At 36.5% G+C, this 15,726-nt stretch overlaps 1 long non-coding RNA gene across 1 annotated transcript in view; it reads left to right on the forward strand.

The window, feature by feature from the left end:
• Window positions 1-12,667, forward strand: part of LOC129057976 (uncharacterized) — a 49,943-nt gene extending 37,276 nt beyond the window's left edge. The window contains exons 2-3 of the long non-coding RNA XR_008522758.1: window positions 8,475-8,543; window positions 12,499-12,667. This is a non-coding gene — a long non-coding RNA (uncharacterized LOC129057976). The remainder of the gene's footprint in view (window positions 1-8,474; window positions 8,544-12,498) is intronic.
• Window positions 12,668-15,726: the final 3,059 nt, after the last annotated feature.

The raw sequence follows: 15,726 nt of genomic DNA on the forward strand, positions 1-15,726 counted from the left end.
AGTGTCTGTTCATGTCCTTCGCCCACCTTTTGATGGGGTTGTTGGTTTTTTTCTTGTAAATTTGTTGGAGTTCATCATAGATTCTGGATATTAGCCCTTTGTCAGATGAGTAGGTTGGGAAAATTTTCTCCCATTTTGTAGGTTGCCTGTTCACTCTGATGGTAGTTTCTTTTGCTGTGCAGAAGCTCTTTCGTTTAGTTAGATCCTATTTGTCAATTTTGGCTTTTGTTGCCATTGCTTTTGGTGTTTTAGACATGAAGTCCTTGCCCATGCCTATGTCCTGAATGGTAATGCCTAGGTTTTCTTCTAGGGTTTTTATGGTTTTAGGTCTAACGTTTAAGTCTTTAATCCATCTTGAATTGATTTTTGTATAAGGTGTCAGGAAGGGATCCAGTTTCAGCTTTCTACATGTGGCTACCCAGTTTTCCCAGCACCATTTATTAAATAGGGAATCCTTTCCCTATTGCTTGTTTTTCTCAGGTTTGTCAAAGATCAGGTAGTTGTAGATATGCAGCGTTATTTCTGAGGGCTCTGTTCTGTTCCATTGATCTATATCTCTGTTTTGGTACCAGTACCATGCTGCTTTGGTTACTGTAGCCTTGTAGTATAGTTTGAAGTCAGGTAGTGTGATGCCTCCAGCTTTGTTCTTTTGGCTTATGATTGACTTGGCGATGCGGGCTCTTTTTTGGTTCCATATGAACTTTAAAGTAGTTTTTTCCAATTCTGTGAAGAAAGTCATTGGTAGCTTGATGGGGATGGCATTGAATCTGTAAATTACCTTGGGCAGTATGGCCATTTTGATGATATTGATTCTTCCCACCCATGAGCATGGAATGTTCTTCCATTTGTTTGTGTCCTCTTTTATTTCCTTGAGCAGTGGTTTGTAGTTCTCCTTGAAGAGGTCCTTCATGTCCCTTGTAAGTTGGATTCCTAGGTATTTTATTCTCTTTGAAGCGATTGTGAATGGGAGTTCACTCATGATTTGGCTCTCTGTTTGTCTGTTGTTGGTTTATAAGAAAGCTTGTGATTTTTGTACATTGATTTTGTATCCTGAGACTTTGCTGAAGTTGCTTATCAGCTTAAGGAGATTTTGGGCTGAGATGATGGGGTTTTCTAGATATACAATCATGTCGTCTACAAACAGGGACAATTTGACTTCCTCTTTTCCTAATTGAATACCCATTATTTCCTTCTCCTCCCTAAATGCCCTGGCCAGAACTTCCAACACTATGTTGAATAGGAGTGGTGAGAGAGGGCATCCTTGTCTTATGCCAGTTTTCAAAGGGAATGCTTCCAGTTTTTGCCCATTCAGGATGATATTGGCTGTGGGTTTCTCATAGATAGCTCTTATTATTTTGAGATACGTCCCATCAGTACCTAATTTATTGCGAGTTTTTAGCATGAAGGGTTGTTGAATTTTGTCAAAGCCTTTTCTGCATCTATTGAGATAATCATGTGGTTTTTGTCTTTGGTTCTGTTTATATGCTGGATTACATTTATTGATTTGCGTATATTGAACCAGCCTTGCATCCCAGGGATGAAGCCCACTTGATCATGGTGGATAAGCTTTTTGATGTGCTGCTGGATTCAGTTTTCCAGTATTTTATTGAGGATTTTTGCATCAATGTTCATCAAGGATATTGGTCTAAAATTCTCTTTATTGGTTGTGTCTCTGCCCGTCTTTGGTATCAGGATGATGCTGGCCTCATAAAATGAGTTAGGGAGGATTCCCTCTTTTTTCTATTGATTGGAATAGTTTCAGAAGGAATGGTACTGGTTCCTCCTTGTACCTCTGGTAGAATTTGGCTGTGAATCCATCTGGTCCTGGACTCTTTTTGGTTGGTAAGCTATTGATTATTGCCACAGTTTCAGAGCCTGTTATTGGTCTATTCAGAGATTCAACTTCTTCCTGGTTTAGTCTTGGGAGCGTGTGTGTGTCAAGGAATTTATCCATTTCTTCTAGATTTTCTAGTTTATTTACGTAGAGGTGTTTGTAGTATTCTCTGATGGTAGTTTGTGTTTCTGTGGGATTGGTGGTGATATCCCCTTTATCATTTTTTATTGCATCTATTTGATTCCTCTCTCTTTTTTTCTTTATTAGTCTTGCTAGCAGTCTATCAATTTTGTTGATCCTTTCAAAAAACCAGCTCCTGGATTGATTAATTTTTTGAAGGGTTTTTTGTGTCTCTATTTCCTTCAGTTCTGCTCTGATTTCAGTTATTTCTTGCCTTCTGCTAGCTTTTGAATGTGTTTGCTCTTGCTTTTCTAGTTCTTTTAATTGTGATGTTAGTGTGTCAATTTTGGATCTTTCCTGCTTTCTCTTGTGGGCATTTAGTGCTATAAATTTCCCTCTACACACTGCTTTGAATGCATCCCAGAGATTCTGGTATGTTGTGTCTGGGTTCTCATTGGTTTCAAAGAACATCTTTATTTCTGCCTTCATTTCGTTATGTACCCAGTAGTCATTCAGGAGCAGGCTGTTCAGTTTCCATGTAGTTGAGCGGTTTTGAGTGAGATTCTTAATCCTGAGTTCTAGTTTGATTGCACTGTGATCTGAGAGATAGTTTGTTATAATTTCTGTTCTTTTACATTTGCTGAGGAGAGCTTTACTTCCAAGTATGTGGTCAATTTTGGAATAGGTGTGGTGTGGTGCTGAAAAAAATGTATATTCTGTTGATTTGGGGTGGAGAGTTCTGTAGATGTCTATTAGGTCCGCTTGGTTCAGAGCTGAGTTCCATTCCTGGGTATCCTTGTTGACTTTCTGTCTCGTTGATCTGTCTAATGTTGACAGTCGGGTGTTAAAGTCTCCCATTATTAATGTGTGGGAGTCTAAGTCTCTTTGTTGGTCACTCAGGACTTGCTTTATGAATCTGGGTGCTCCGGTATTGGGTGCATATATATTTAGGATAGTTAGCTCTTCTTGTTGAATTGATCCCTTTACCATTATGTAATGGCCTTCTTTGTCTCTTTTGATCTTTGTTGGTTTAAAGTCTGTTTTATCCGAGACTAGGATTGCAACCCCTGCCTTTTTTTGCTTTCCATTTGCTTGGTAGATCTTCCTCCATCCTTTTATTTTGAGCCTATGTGTGTCTCTGCACATGAGATGGGTTTCCTGAATACAGCATACTGATGGGTCTTGAGTCTTTATCCAATTTGCCAGTCTGTGTCTTTTAATTGGAGCATTTAGTCCATTTACATTTAAAGTTAATATTGTTATGTGTGAATTTGATCCTTTCATTATGATGTCAGCTGGTTATTTTGCTCGTTAGTTGATGCAGTTTCTTCCTAGTCTCGATGGTCTTTACATTTTGGCATGATTTTGCAGCGGCTGGTACTGGTTGTTCCTTTCTATGTTTAGCGCTTCCTTCAGGAGCTCTTTTAGGGCAGGCCTGGTGGTGACAAAATCTCTCAGCATTAGTTTGTCTGTAAAGTATTTTATTTCTCCTTCACTTATGAAGCTTAGTTTGGCTGGATATGAAATTCTGGGTTGAAAATTCTTTTCTTTAAGAATGTTGAATATTGGCCCCCACTCTCTTCTGGCTTGTAGAGTTTCTGCCGAGAGATCCGCTGTTAGTCTGATGGGCTTCCCTTTGAGGGTAATCCGACCTTTCTCTCTGGCTGCCCTTAACATTTTTTCCTTCATTTCAACTTTGGTGAATCTGACAATTATGTGTCTTGGAGTTGCTCTTCTCTAGGAGTATCTTTGTGGTGTTCTCTGTATTTCCTGAATCTGAATGTTGGCCTGCCTTGCTAGATTGGGGAAGTTCTCCTGGATAATATCCTGCAGAGTGTTTTCCAACTTGGTTCCATTCTCCCCGTCACTTTCAGGTACACCAATCAGATGTAGACTTGGTCTTTTCACATAGTCCCATATTTCTCGGAGGCTTTGCTCATTTCTTTTTATTCTTTTTTCTCTAAACTTCTCTTCTCGCTTCATTTCATTCATTTCATCTTCCATCGCTGATACCCTTTCTTCCAGTTGATCGCATCGGCTCCTGAGGCTTCTGCATTCTTCACGTAGTTCTCGAGCCTTGGTTTTCAGCTCCATTAGCTCCTTTAAGCACTTCTCTGAATTGGTTATTCTAGTTATACATTCTTCTAAATTTTTTTCAAAGTTTTCAACTTCTTTGCCTTTGGTTTGAATATCCTCCCGTAGCTCAGAGTAATTTGATCATCTGAAGCCTTCTTCTCTCAGTTCGTCAAAGTTATTCTCCGTCCAGCTTTGTTCCATTGCTGGTGAGGAACTGCGTTCCTTTGGAGGAGGAGCGGCACTCTGCTTTTTAGATTTTCCAGTTTTTCTGCTCTGTTTTTTCCCCATCTTTGTGGTTTTGTCTACTTTTGGTCTTTGATGATGGTGATGTACAGATGGGTTTTTGGTGTGGATGTCCTTTCTGTTTGTTCGTTTTCCTTCTAACAGACAGGACCCTCAGCTGCAGGTCTGTTGGAGTACCCAGCCATGTGAGATGTCAGTCTGCCCCTGCTGGGGGGTGCCTCCCAGTTAGGCTGCTCAGGGGTCAGGGGTCAGGGACCCACTTGAGGAGGCAGTCTGCCCGTTCTCAGATCTCTAGCTGTGTGCTGGGAGAACCACTGCTCTCTTCAAAACTGTCAGGGACATTTAAGTCTGCAGAGGTTACTGCTGTCTTTTTGTTTGTCTGTGCCCTGCCCCCGGAGGTGGAGCCTACAGAGGGAGGCAGGCCTCCTTGAGCTGTGGTGGGCTCCACCCAGTTCGAGCTTCCCAGCTGCTTTGTTTACCTAAGCAAGCCTGGGCAATGGCGGGCGCCCCTCCCCCAGCCTCACTGCTGCCTTGCAGTTTGATCTCAGACTGCTGTGCTAGCAATCAGCAAGACTCTGTGGGCGTAGGACCCTCTGAGCCAGGTGCGCGATATAATCTCCTGGTGCGCCGGTTTTTAAGCCCGTTGGAAAAGCGCAGTATTTGGGTGGGAGTGACCCGATTTTCCAGGTGCCATCTGTCACCCCTTTCTTTGACTAGGAAAAGGAACTCCCTGACCCCTTGCACTTCCCGAGTGAGGCAATGCCTCACCCTTCTTCGGCTTGCGCACGATGCGCGCACCCACTGACCTGCACCCATTGTCTGGGACTCCCTAGTGAGATGAACCCGGTACCTCAGATGGTAATGCAGAAATCACCCATCTTCTGTGTTGCTCACGCTGGGAGCTGTAGACCAGAGCTGTTCCTATTCGGCCATCTTGGCTCAAAAAAATAATCTTTTCTGTGAATTTTAAAATCCACTTCTAGGCTGGGCACAGTGGCTCACACCTATAATCTCAGCACTTTGGGAGGCTGAGGTGGGTGGATCACCTGAGTTCAGGAGTTGGAGACCAGCCTGGCCAACATGGCAAAACCCCACCTCTACTGAAAATACAAAAATTAGCTGGGCATGGTGACTCACGTCTGTAATCCCAGCTACTCAGGAGGCTGAGGCAGAAGAATCGCTTGAACCCAGGAGGCAGAGGTTGCATTGAACAGAGATCATACCACTGCACTCCAGCCTGGGTAACAGAGTGAGTCTGTTTCAATAAATAAATAAATACAAAAATCAAATCAAATCAAATCCATGTCTAATTCTCTAATGTCTTCTACTGGTTGCAGTAATTTCCAGAACTTCTTTGATTTTTGTATACAGACCAATTACTTCTGAATAATGGCAATTTTTATTTCTTTCTTTTAAATTCTTATACATGTTCTTTCTTTGTCTTATTTTGACTTGCTCAACTGCCCAGTAAAATTATGACTAGGAAAAAAGAAAGAGATGCTTTTCTTGCCCTTGACTTAAAAAAATGACTAATATTTTGCCATCAAATATTATATTTTGCCGGTTTGATTAGATATATATTATTCAAGGAATTCTGTTTTAGTACTACATTTGTTAATATTTATGTCATACACTGGTGCTGAATTGTATCAAAAACACTTTTTACTCGTATGTATTTGGTTTTTTCCTTTAATTTGATAATGTGATGAATTGCTTTAATAAATTTTCAAAATCAAATCATCCTTGCCTTGTGAGATAAATACTTTTTAGATTTTTAATATATTTCTAAATTGAATTTTCTACTATTTTATTTAGTATTACTACTTTATTTAGTATTCATGTTTATACCTGAAACTGGCACATAATTTTGGTTATCTGAATTTTTGTTTCTCGTTTTGAATTAGAATTATATGCGCATTTTGGAGGTGTCTGGGAAGTGTTCCACTATAGAAAAAGATTATCTGTTTCTTGAAGGTTTCATAGAATTTCCTGCATCTGGTGGATATTTTTGAGGATGATGGAGTGGGGAAATTGTGAAGTACTTACTCCATTTTTTTGATAATTTTACATTCTTGTAGTTTTTGTTACTTTTAAAAGTACTATTTCCATTAAACTTTGAATTGATATACAATGTGTTCGTAGCATGCATAATTAAGAAGCATAACGTCTTCATCTTTATCTTTCCTGTCTTTTCAGCAGTATGTGATACAATTCGTAAGTTCCTTTCCCAGACTACAGCCTCTTCTGTGCTGTTTTCCCTGTGACCTCTTCATTCTGTGCAGCTTCCACTCAGGTCCTCCTCATTCATCTGACGTTTTTTTCCCTGGAGTGCCCCAGTGATCAGCCCTGGTGTCTTTTCAGTCTACACTCTTTTTTTCTTTTTTTCACTCATTAACTGGTGATATCATCCAGCCTCATGGTTTCATATCTGCAGCTCTGACCTCTTCCCTAAATCCCAGACCCATGTATCCAAGTGGCTACTTCATGTGTCCACCTAAATATTCAATAGGCATCACAGATTTAAAATGTCCAAACTTGTGCCCTGATTTTACCCACTCAATTACTCTTATTCTAGTCTTCTCTCATAATTAACGGCAACTCTTCCTTGATTGCAGTCTTGTGAGAACCCTTGAGCCAGAGAACTCAGCTAAATCTTGCCTAAATTCCTGACCCACAGAAACCGTGGGATGATTAATGTTGATGTTTCATGCTTCTAAGTTCTGGTATGTTTTCTACAGCAATAGATAACTACAGTCATGTACCACATAGCAATATCTGCTTAGTGATGGACTGCATATACAACGATGGTTCCTCAAGATTATAATGAAGTTGAAAAATTCATATTGCCTACTAAGTTATAATATTTTATTGCAATGCACTACTTACATGATTGTGGTGATGCTGGTGTAAACACATCCACTGTACTGCCAGTTGTAGAAAAGTTTTAAGACATGAAATTATGCTTAATGATAATAATAAATGACAAAGTTACAGGTATAGGCATTTACTCTACTATACTTTTTGCTTTTATTTTAAAGTGTACCCCTTCTACTTACTTTAGAATGTACCCGTTCTACTTAAAAAAAATTTGGCCTGGCATGGTGGCTCATGCCTGTAATCCCAGCACTTTGGGAGGCTGAGGTGGGCACATAACTAATGACAGTGATATTGAAAATAGTGATATTGATGATTCTGACTCTGTGTAGGCCTGGGCTAATGTGTGTTTGCATCTTAGTTTTTAATAAAGATGATTAAAAGGTAAAAATGAAAAAGTAGGAAATTTTAAAAACACAAAAAAGCTTATAGAAAAAGGTTAAAGAAAATAGTTTTGTACAGCTGTAAAATGTGTTTGTGTTTTAAGGTAAGTGTTATTAAAAAAAGTCAACATGTTTTAAAAAATTAATAGTTTATAAAGTAGAAGAGTTACAGTAGGCTAAGAGTAATTTACGATTAAGGAGAGAAAATTTTTTATAAATCTGTGTAGCCTATGTATGCAGTGTTTGTAAAGTCTGCAGTCATGTACTGTAATGTCATAGGCCATCACATTCACTTACACTTCACTCACTGACTTACCCAGAAATATTTTCAGTCCTCTGAGCTACATTCATGGCAAGTGTACAGGTGTACCATTTTTTAATCTTTTAACCCACATTTTTACTGTATCTTTTCTGTACTTAGATATGTTTCGATACAAAAATACTTACCATTGTGTTACAATTACCTGCAGCATTCAGTACTGCAACATGCTATACAGGTTTGTAACCTAGGAGCATTAGGCTGTAACATATAGCCTAGGTGTATAATAGGCTGTACCATCAGGTTTGTGTAAGGACACCCTATGATGTTCATGCAATGATGAAATAACTTCATAAGGCATTTCTCAGAACATATCCCCATCGTTAAATGACACTACTGTGATACAAAGTATATTCCATCTTTTTTTAATTATTTGAAAAAAACATATAAGATTGATACTATTTCTTCTTTCAATAGAGTGTACATATATAAAACATTTGTCCTAGAGCTTTCTTTGTGGAAAGGTTTATAATTACAGTTTTAAAATTTCTTTCATGGTCATATTAACTATTTCTCCTACTGTATTTTATTTGCCAAATAACTGAAGTGATTAGAAACTGTAGTTTTAAGTTTCTAATGCAGAAAATGATTTAAATAATAATAATGGTGAATAATTATTTCTTAGGGTGATCATGTCATAGATGGAAGAAAGTCAAGATTGATGAATATCATGCTTCTTCAAACTTTCTTAACAGTAAGGATTTTATCTCCTTCTAACCAGAGATCTTTATAATATCCACTTCAGCTCTATGGGTCTTATAGTTAAAAAAAAAAAATCCTCCAGGTTTCTGAAATGAATATTTTGCTTTAATTGTATCACAGTAGTTCCTCCTTATCTTTGTTGCTTCAATTGTATTAGAGTAGTTCCTCTTTATTTTGGGGGGATATGTTCAGTGACCCTCAGTGGGTGCCTGAAACCATAGGTAGGACTGAACCCTATATACATTATTTTTTTTCTATACATACTTACCTATGATAAAGTTTAATTTATAAATTAGGCACAGTAGGAGATTAAAACAATTAATAATAAAATAGAACAAGTTTAACGATATACTCTTCAAAATTTCACAGATAGGAGATTTCTTATTACCATAGTTCTTAGCAACCTCAGCATATGATTATTTATCTTTCCTTGTTAAATTAAGAACTTTCACCTTTTCTCTTAAGGGAGGCATTTTACAGCTTCTCTTTGGCATATCTGAACTACCAGTGTTACTACTCTTGGGGCTTTGGAGACATTGTTAAGTAAAATATGGGTTACTGGAACACGAGCATCATGGTAATTCCAGAACAGTCTCTCTGATCACCAAGAAGGCTATTAAGTGACCAACTGGTGGGGAGCGTCTACATCATGGATCCACTGGGATGGAGTAGAATGATGTGAGATTTCATCATGCTACTCAAAAACTTATGAATTTTATATTTCTAGAATTTTCCATTTAAAATTTTCAGACCACAGTTGATTTTAGGTAACTGGCATCACAGAAATCAAAACTCCTGATAAGGGGGGAATTACTATATTATTATAATATTTCATCATCTCAAAGCTGTCCCAAATATATTAATATAAATATGGGCCATAAAATGCTACTTGATTCCAAATTCAACCAAAAGCCCAAGTAGCTTTTTAACAAATATTTTTAATATTTTAATCTACCTTATATTTGTTTTTAAAAGTTAAGTGTTGGATGTAAACATTTATAATATAGATTTTGTTAATGGTATATCTACCACATTGAATCAGTCTTTATGTTGCAAGTCATTTTTCAAAAAGGTCAAAAATAACAGAAAATTGTTTAAAGTAAACAATTATTTGAATAAGAAACATTCTATTAAAGGATGTTCAAGAGTACATTTCTGAACATCTTGTAATTTGGAATTTTGAGCATTTCTCTAATTTGTACAACAGCAGTTTTATTTAGTTTAAATCAGAATCAATTTATTTATAAGTATTTTGACACACAAAAAACTGTAAGCAGCTAGTGTGTAGACCTAAAAGATTAGTTCTATGAAACGGCTTTCAAACAAGTGCTTTTGCTGTAATTCAGAGAAACTTTGATACTCTAAATAGATACTTGGTAAACATTTAGCTACCCAAAAAGTTTGTGAAACAGCCCAGCACCTTTTTCTCTCAGCCCCCTAAGCTCAGTATATTCACTCTTTTTCAGTAAAGAAAAAGGAAAAGGTCAGAGATAAAATTACCTTGGTAAATAGGGTGAGACAAGAGCTATGGGAATTGACTGTTTCAGTTGTCTTCCTAAATATTTTTTTTCTCTTGTCAGAACAAATTCTCATTCCTACTGTCTGTTATACCTGCTGAGTTTGGTGCTCCATGTCATGGCAGAAATGTCCACCTCCCCTCCGCACACGCATATCCTACTCTAAACTTCAGCTTGTCTCATTTGCCATGCATGACACATGATTTCCATTTGATTAAAAAAATTACTAATTTTTGTTTGGTGCTATTGAGTTATTACTTTTTGTTAGCCTCTAAACATTTATTTCAGTGAGGTGTGATGTATAAAGAGTGGAGAGAAACAAATATGTGTTCTCTATTTGCTATGCTGAATTTTTTTTTTAAAATAGTAATAGCCATTTTGTTAAATTTACTAGGCAGAAATTTATTTCTATTTTGTAATTTTTTTTCTTGTAAAAGGCTGCATTAAAAATCAAGTTTCTAAAAGGTGCCAGGCCCTGTGGATTGTAGATTCTGATGTATTATAGATCTGGTGCATAAGGCAAACAATTTAATTTTTAGAAAAAAGCAAAGGAAGCATCCTTGTGACACTGAAATGGTTAAATATTTCTTAATCCAAAGATAAAAAGTGTCAATCAGAAAAAAGATAATTTAACCTATATAGACTCTGTAAATGTTGTTAATCATAACACTGTTAAGAGAGTTGAAAGGCAACCCACATCATGGAAATAAATACTTAAGAGTGCATATAGATTAAAGAAATACAAATCATGACAAAAAGAAAAGTGGGCTAAAATATTTGAACAAATTCTTATGAAATAAGCCATCCAAATAGGAGAAGAAGAAAGAGGAGGAAGGAAAGGAGGAAGCAGAGATAAAGAAATTCTCTAGAAGGTACAAAAATCTCATTAATCTCCAGAAGGTACAAATTAACACCATAATGAGATGCATTGCTCACTTATTCAAATGGCAAAATTGAAACAAACACATTTTGATGAGGACATGGAGAAAAAGGAAATGCATACTCTGCTGGTGAGAGAATAAGTTGTAAACCACTTTGGAAAAGCGTTGGCTATGTCTCTACTAAAGTTAAACATACGCACATTCTAAAACCCCGCAATTCAATTCCCGGGTATATACCTAAAATTATTATTTTTTGAATTAAAAGGTATGTATTGAATGCTCACAGAAGCACTTAACAGCCCCACCCTGAGATAATTCAAATACTCTAGTATAAAATGGATTTTTTTAAGTATGGTATATTCACAGGATACATTAATATGCAGCAATGAAAACAGATAACCTAAAATTACATGCAAAAATATGAAAGAATATCACAAATATGACACTGAAAAAAAGAATACAAACACAAAATCTGCGGTTTATGTAATTCTGTGAATATATTGTTCATATAAACTGTAAAAATTATGTTAATAAGCAAAATTCATCTATGCTGTTAGATGAAGAACATTCTTGGGTGGAGATAGGGGCTCTTTGGAGGAGTTTCTAGTTGTTCATCTGGGTGCTGGTTTCACAAATGTTTTCAACTTATAAAAATTCATTGACATTTTATGTATAATTTTCATTATGTTTATGACACTTTAATAAAAAGTTTAAAATATAACAATTTAGCAAGGGTAGAAAGAGGAGGACACAGTTAATGATGAGGTAAATTTCATTTTGTATTCATAATTGTTGAAATGTGTGTTGGATAACTAAGAGTTCACTCTACATTCTTCCTACTTTTGTGTAAAATGAAATCTTTTCATAATAAAAAAGGTAAAACATAGGTAAAAAGCTAAAACGAAAGAACAACTTCCTACCTGCAGATATATTACTAGATCTGAGATTAATACCACCATGAAATAACCTCTGAAAAGTTAACATATTTGAACATGATGTTCACTGATATAACTAAAGTGCCTAGAACAGTGCGTAGCCTATAGTAGGCACACAATAAGCATTTGCTAAGTGAAATAATGATTGAACCTGAAAGGCCACTCTAGGGTTGAAGAGGGAAAGCTTCCTTTTTTCCCTCTGAAGTTTCCCTAAAAATGAACCGATGAAAGGCAGATTAACAGGAGAAAAAGGCAACCAAAATTTATGTGTACAGGGGAAAATCACAGGAGAGTGATTATTCCATAACCAATCAGATCCGGATGTTAATGTACATGTACCTTTCTTCATAAGGGAAGGGGAGAGGGGAAATGTAGCAACATTGAGCGGTGGTAATAATTTTTAGGAGGAACAAATAGGCCTGGCATTCATACAATGGTTAGTAAATGAATATCTTTGAGAACTGAATGGGCCTGGAGGAAATATACAATGGCTCATGACAAAATCTGTCTAGGTGAGGTTACATTCTTCAGTCTCCCTTCCTGTGACATGAGTTCAGTTTTGAAATCTGAGGGAAGGGACAAAAGGTAATTGTTTTCTTCTTTGGCACTTCTAGCCCTTCTGCAGAGAAGGGAAAGATTCTTCTAGCATCTGTTGGTGTCCAAGATCATTTTATTCAAAATACTGTGCATACCAGCGTACCATATTTTGGAGTGGCAGTCCTTGGATTTCTTCATCATATAGTTAAGGTAATTACGTTGCGAAAATAAGGCATAATAAAAATCTCCAACTCTAAATTTGGAGATTGTGGTTGTGTTGTATAAGTGCAAAAAAAGATAAAATCTGGCTTTAGTTTATTCTGGCTCTATACTCTTCCTCTCTTAGGAGCCCAAATCACTTCCTTAAGCAAAACAAGGTCCCTGGTATGAAAGTAACAATGTTGTCTTCTCTGTGAGGCAAATGTCTTTGCCTAATAATCTCATCCATTCCACTCATTTCTTTGTACTTTCTTCTATCATAAACATGAGCCCTTTCCTTCCAGGTAGCCAAGAGTATGTTTTATTTAAACCTAGATGACAGGTTGATGGGTGCAGCAAATCACCACGGCACGTGTATACCTATGTAACAAATCTGCACGTTCTGCACATGTATCTCAAAACTTAAAGCATAATAATAAAAAATAATAATAATAAAACAAAACAAACAAACAAAAAACCCCAAAGTGGCTTTATGGTACTTCAAAGAGATAGATGAAGGAAAATGACACAAGGAGGTTAAAAATAAAGGAATGATAAAAACTGTAAGATTGGAAAAAAAGGAAAGTGAACTGGGGAACAGGGAGAATGGCTACTAGGCGTGTCTTCTTTCTCCAAGAAACAATGTATTTGGAAACAATATATCGCTTGGCTTTATCCTCAAAGAAATCTTGAGGAAAAGCATTTAGAAAACAAGTCCAGAGAAGACTACACACACACACACACACACACACACATCCACGCACACACACACACACCCACGGGCACACACACACACACACCCACGCGCACACACACACACCCACGCGTGCGCGCGCGCACACACACACACACACACACACACAAATACTGTGAGTAGCCAGTTCCAAGGGATGAATGCATATTTGACTTTCCATACTACAGTTGATTGTTGAACAATGAAGGAGTTAGAGGTGCCACCCTACCCCCACTCCTGCAGTTGAAAATCCATGTATAACTTTTGATTCCTCAAAAGCTTAACTACTAATAGCCTACCCTTAATGGGAAGTCTCACTGATAACATAAATAAATCATGAACACATAGTTTGAATGTTATATGTATTATTTACCGCATTCTTCCAATAAGCTACGTGAAAGAAAATGTTAAGAAAATAATAAGGAAGAGAAAATATATTTACAATACTGTACAGTATTTATTGTTACATTAATACATGTTACATTACATGTATTAATACATGTAATGTCATCTGTTTACAAGATGAACCCTTTATTTGAAATGGTGGGCAATGACCACTTCAGACCTTAATCTACAGTCCGTATCAAGCAATTCAAATTGATCTTATAATGTCATGACTTTACACTGCTTCTTGGGAGTACTTCCCGCATCACTAGAAGTGCTTCATATGGGTCCCCTGGTGTTATTCAAGGTTTATGGTATTGCACTAAACACGACGAAAAAGACATAAGAACAGTGAGAGATATTTTTTACCCAACTTACTGGATACCCAACTTACTGGAGAGAGGAGCTGAGTTAACACAAAGATGATTAATGTAACAAGACATTTTAAGTGAATACTTGAAGCATTTGAGCTCACCAGGATAGCAACAAGAGGTGCCTACGAAATTATTATAGTAATGCAGTATGCACAATTACAATCAAGCTAATAAAAGCAATGTATCATTTCATTTTCTAAAATGAAATCCTAAGTTCTAAAATACTTCTACAGGCTTTAAAATAAGAAAAAACATATTCAGATTATTAAATATTAAAGACACGTTAGTTGTGCTTTAAAATAAATATCTGAAATTTTCAAATTCACTTTGTAAAAAAGCCTGAGTTCCATTCACACTTATATAGGACAAATAAGTTTACTTTAATAAAGATTCCTTTTGGGTATGTTTTTAAGCAACATTTTGTATTGATGCAGGACAGTTGGCCAACAGTAATTGGTAGCAGCATTTTACCACCAATTTGTTTTACAATAGAAGCACTAACTTTAGAGTCTAGATTTTGCATCTTTCATAAAGTAGGAAATCTGACTCAATGACTTAAGGAAAGGATAAGTTGAAGCTTGGTTTTGATATACACAAGCCTTCTTACACAAGCCAGTCTTGTCTCCATACAATCCATTCTCCTGATTGAAACAGAGAGTGAGCATTCTAAAATGTAAATTACAATCTGACATTAAAACCCTGTACTGACTCCCTATTTCTGTTAGGATAAAGTCCCCAGTCATTTCTGAAGGTTTATCCTCCGTCCTGTGCATATCCCTTCAGTATTATTTTTGAGTACTGCCTTTCTCACATTCTACTTCAGCTCTCTGTATGTGTTATCCTCTCTTTTATCTTCAACATGTGCAGTCATCTTTGTCTGATATTTCCACACTCAATTCTATCATAGTGTGGCCTTCCAAATTCTGACTTTTCTCATAAGACTTCCCTGATTTTTTAATATTAAGTTAATATCCCCTCCTAAGATTTCCACAGCATACATATTTTAGTAATTATCCAGGTTACATGTTTCTGTTACAACTGCCTATTTGCTTATCTCTCTCCACCATTTCTCTAAACCCTTCATATTAAGAATATGGGTTATCGTTTTTTGGTAATCATGCACAAAGTATTTAACACAATGTGTATCTCACAATACATTCTCAATAAATAACTGTTGAAACAACATATGAACAAGTTATGAGAAACAAAGTCATCTTTTGTTTAAATCCTGAAAACACATGTCATAAACAGTACAAAGGTAATTCTATATTATTGTAAATATTCTCCGTCCGGAAGGATTCAGAATTTATTTATTTTCACTCCTGATAAAACGTACTTTTCCAAGTTAAACTTGTAATATCCACGTCTCCAGTTCTCTTAAAATTTACATACTAGCCTTTACTTGTAATTTTTCCCCTATATGGCTATTTCTCAAAATCCCCCCTTAAAGAGATAGAAACAAGAAATATTTGACCAGCCACGGTTAAGTTTAAGAAAGAGGAACGATTTATCAAATTCTCTGGCTTCTGTTTTCCTACTCAAAGTCACATGAATGTTTTGCCACCTGAGTATTTGTTACTTTATTTTAATGTTTGCAGATGTCAAATATAATTTGG

The sequence above is a fragment of the Pongo abelii genome, chromosome 11, assembly GCF_028885655.2.
Source record: "Pongo abelii isolate AG06213 chromosome 11, NHGRI_mPonAbe1-v2.0_pri, whole genome shotgun sequence".
Taxonomy (NCBI): domain Eukaryota; kingdom Metazoa; phylum Chordata; class Mammalia; order Primates; family Hominidae; genus Pongo; species Pongo abelii.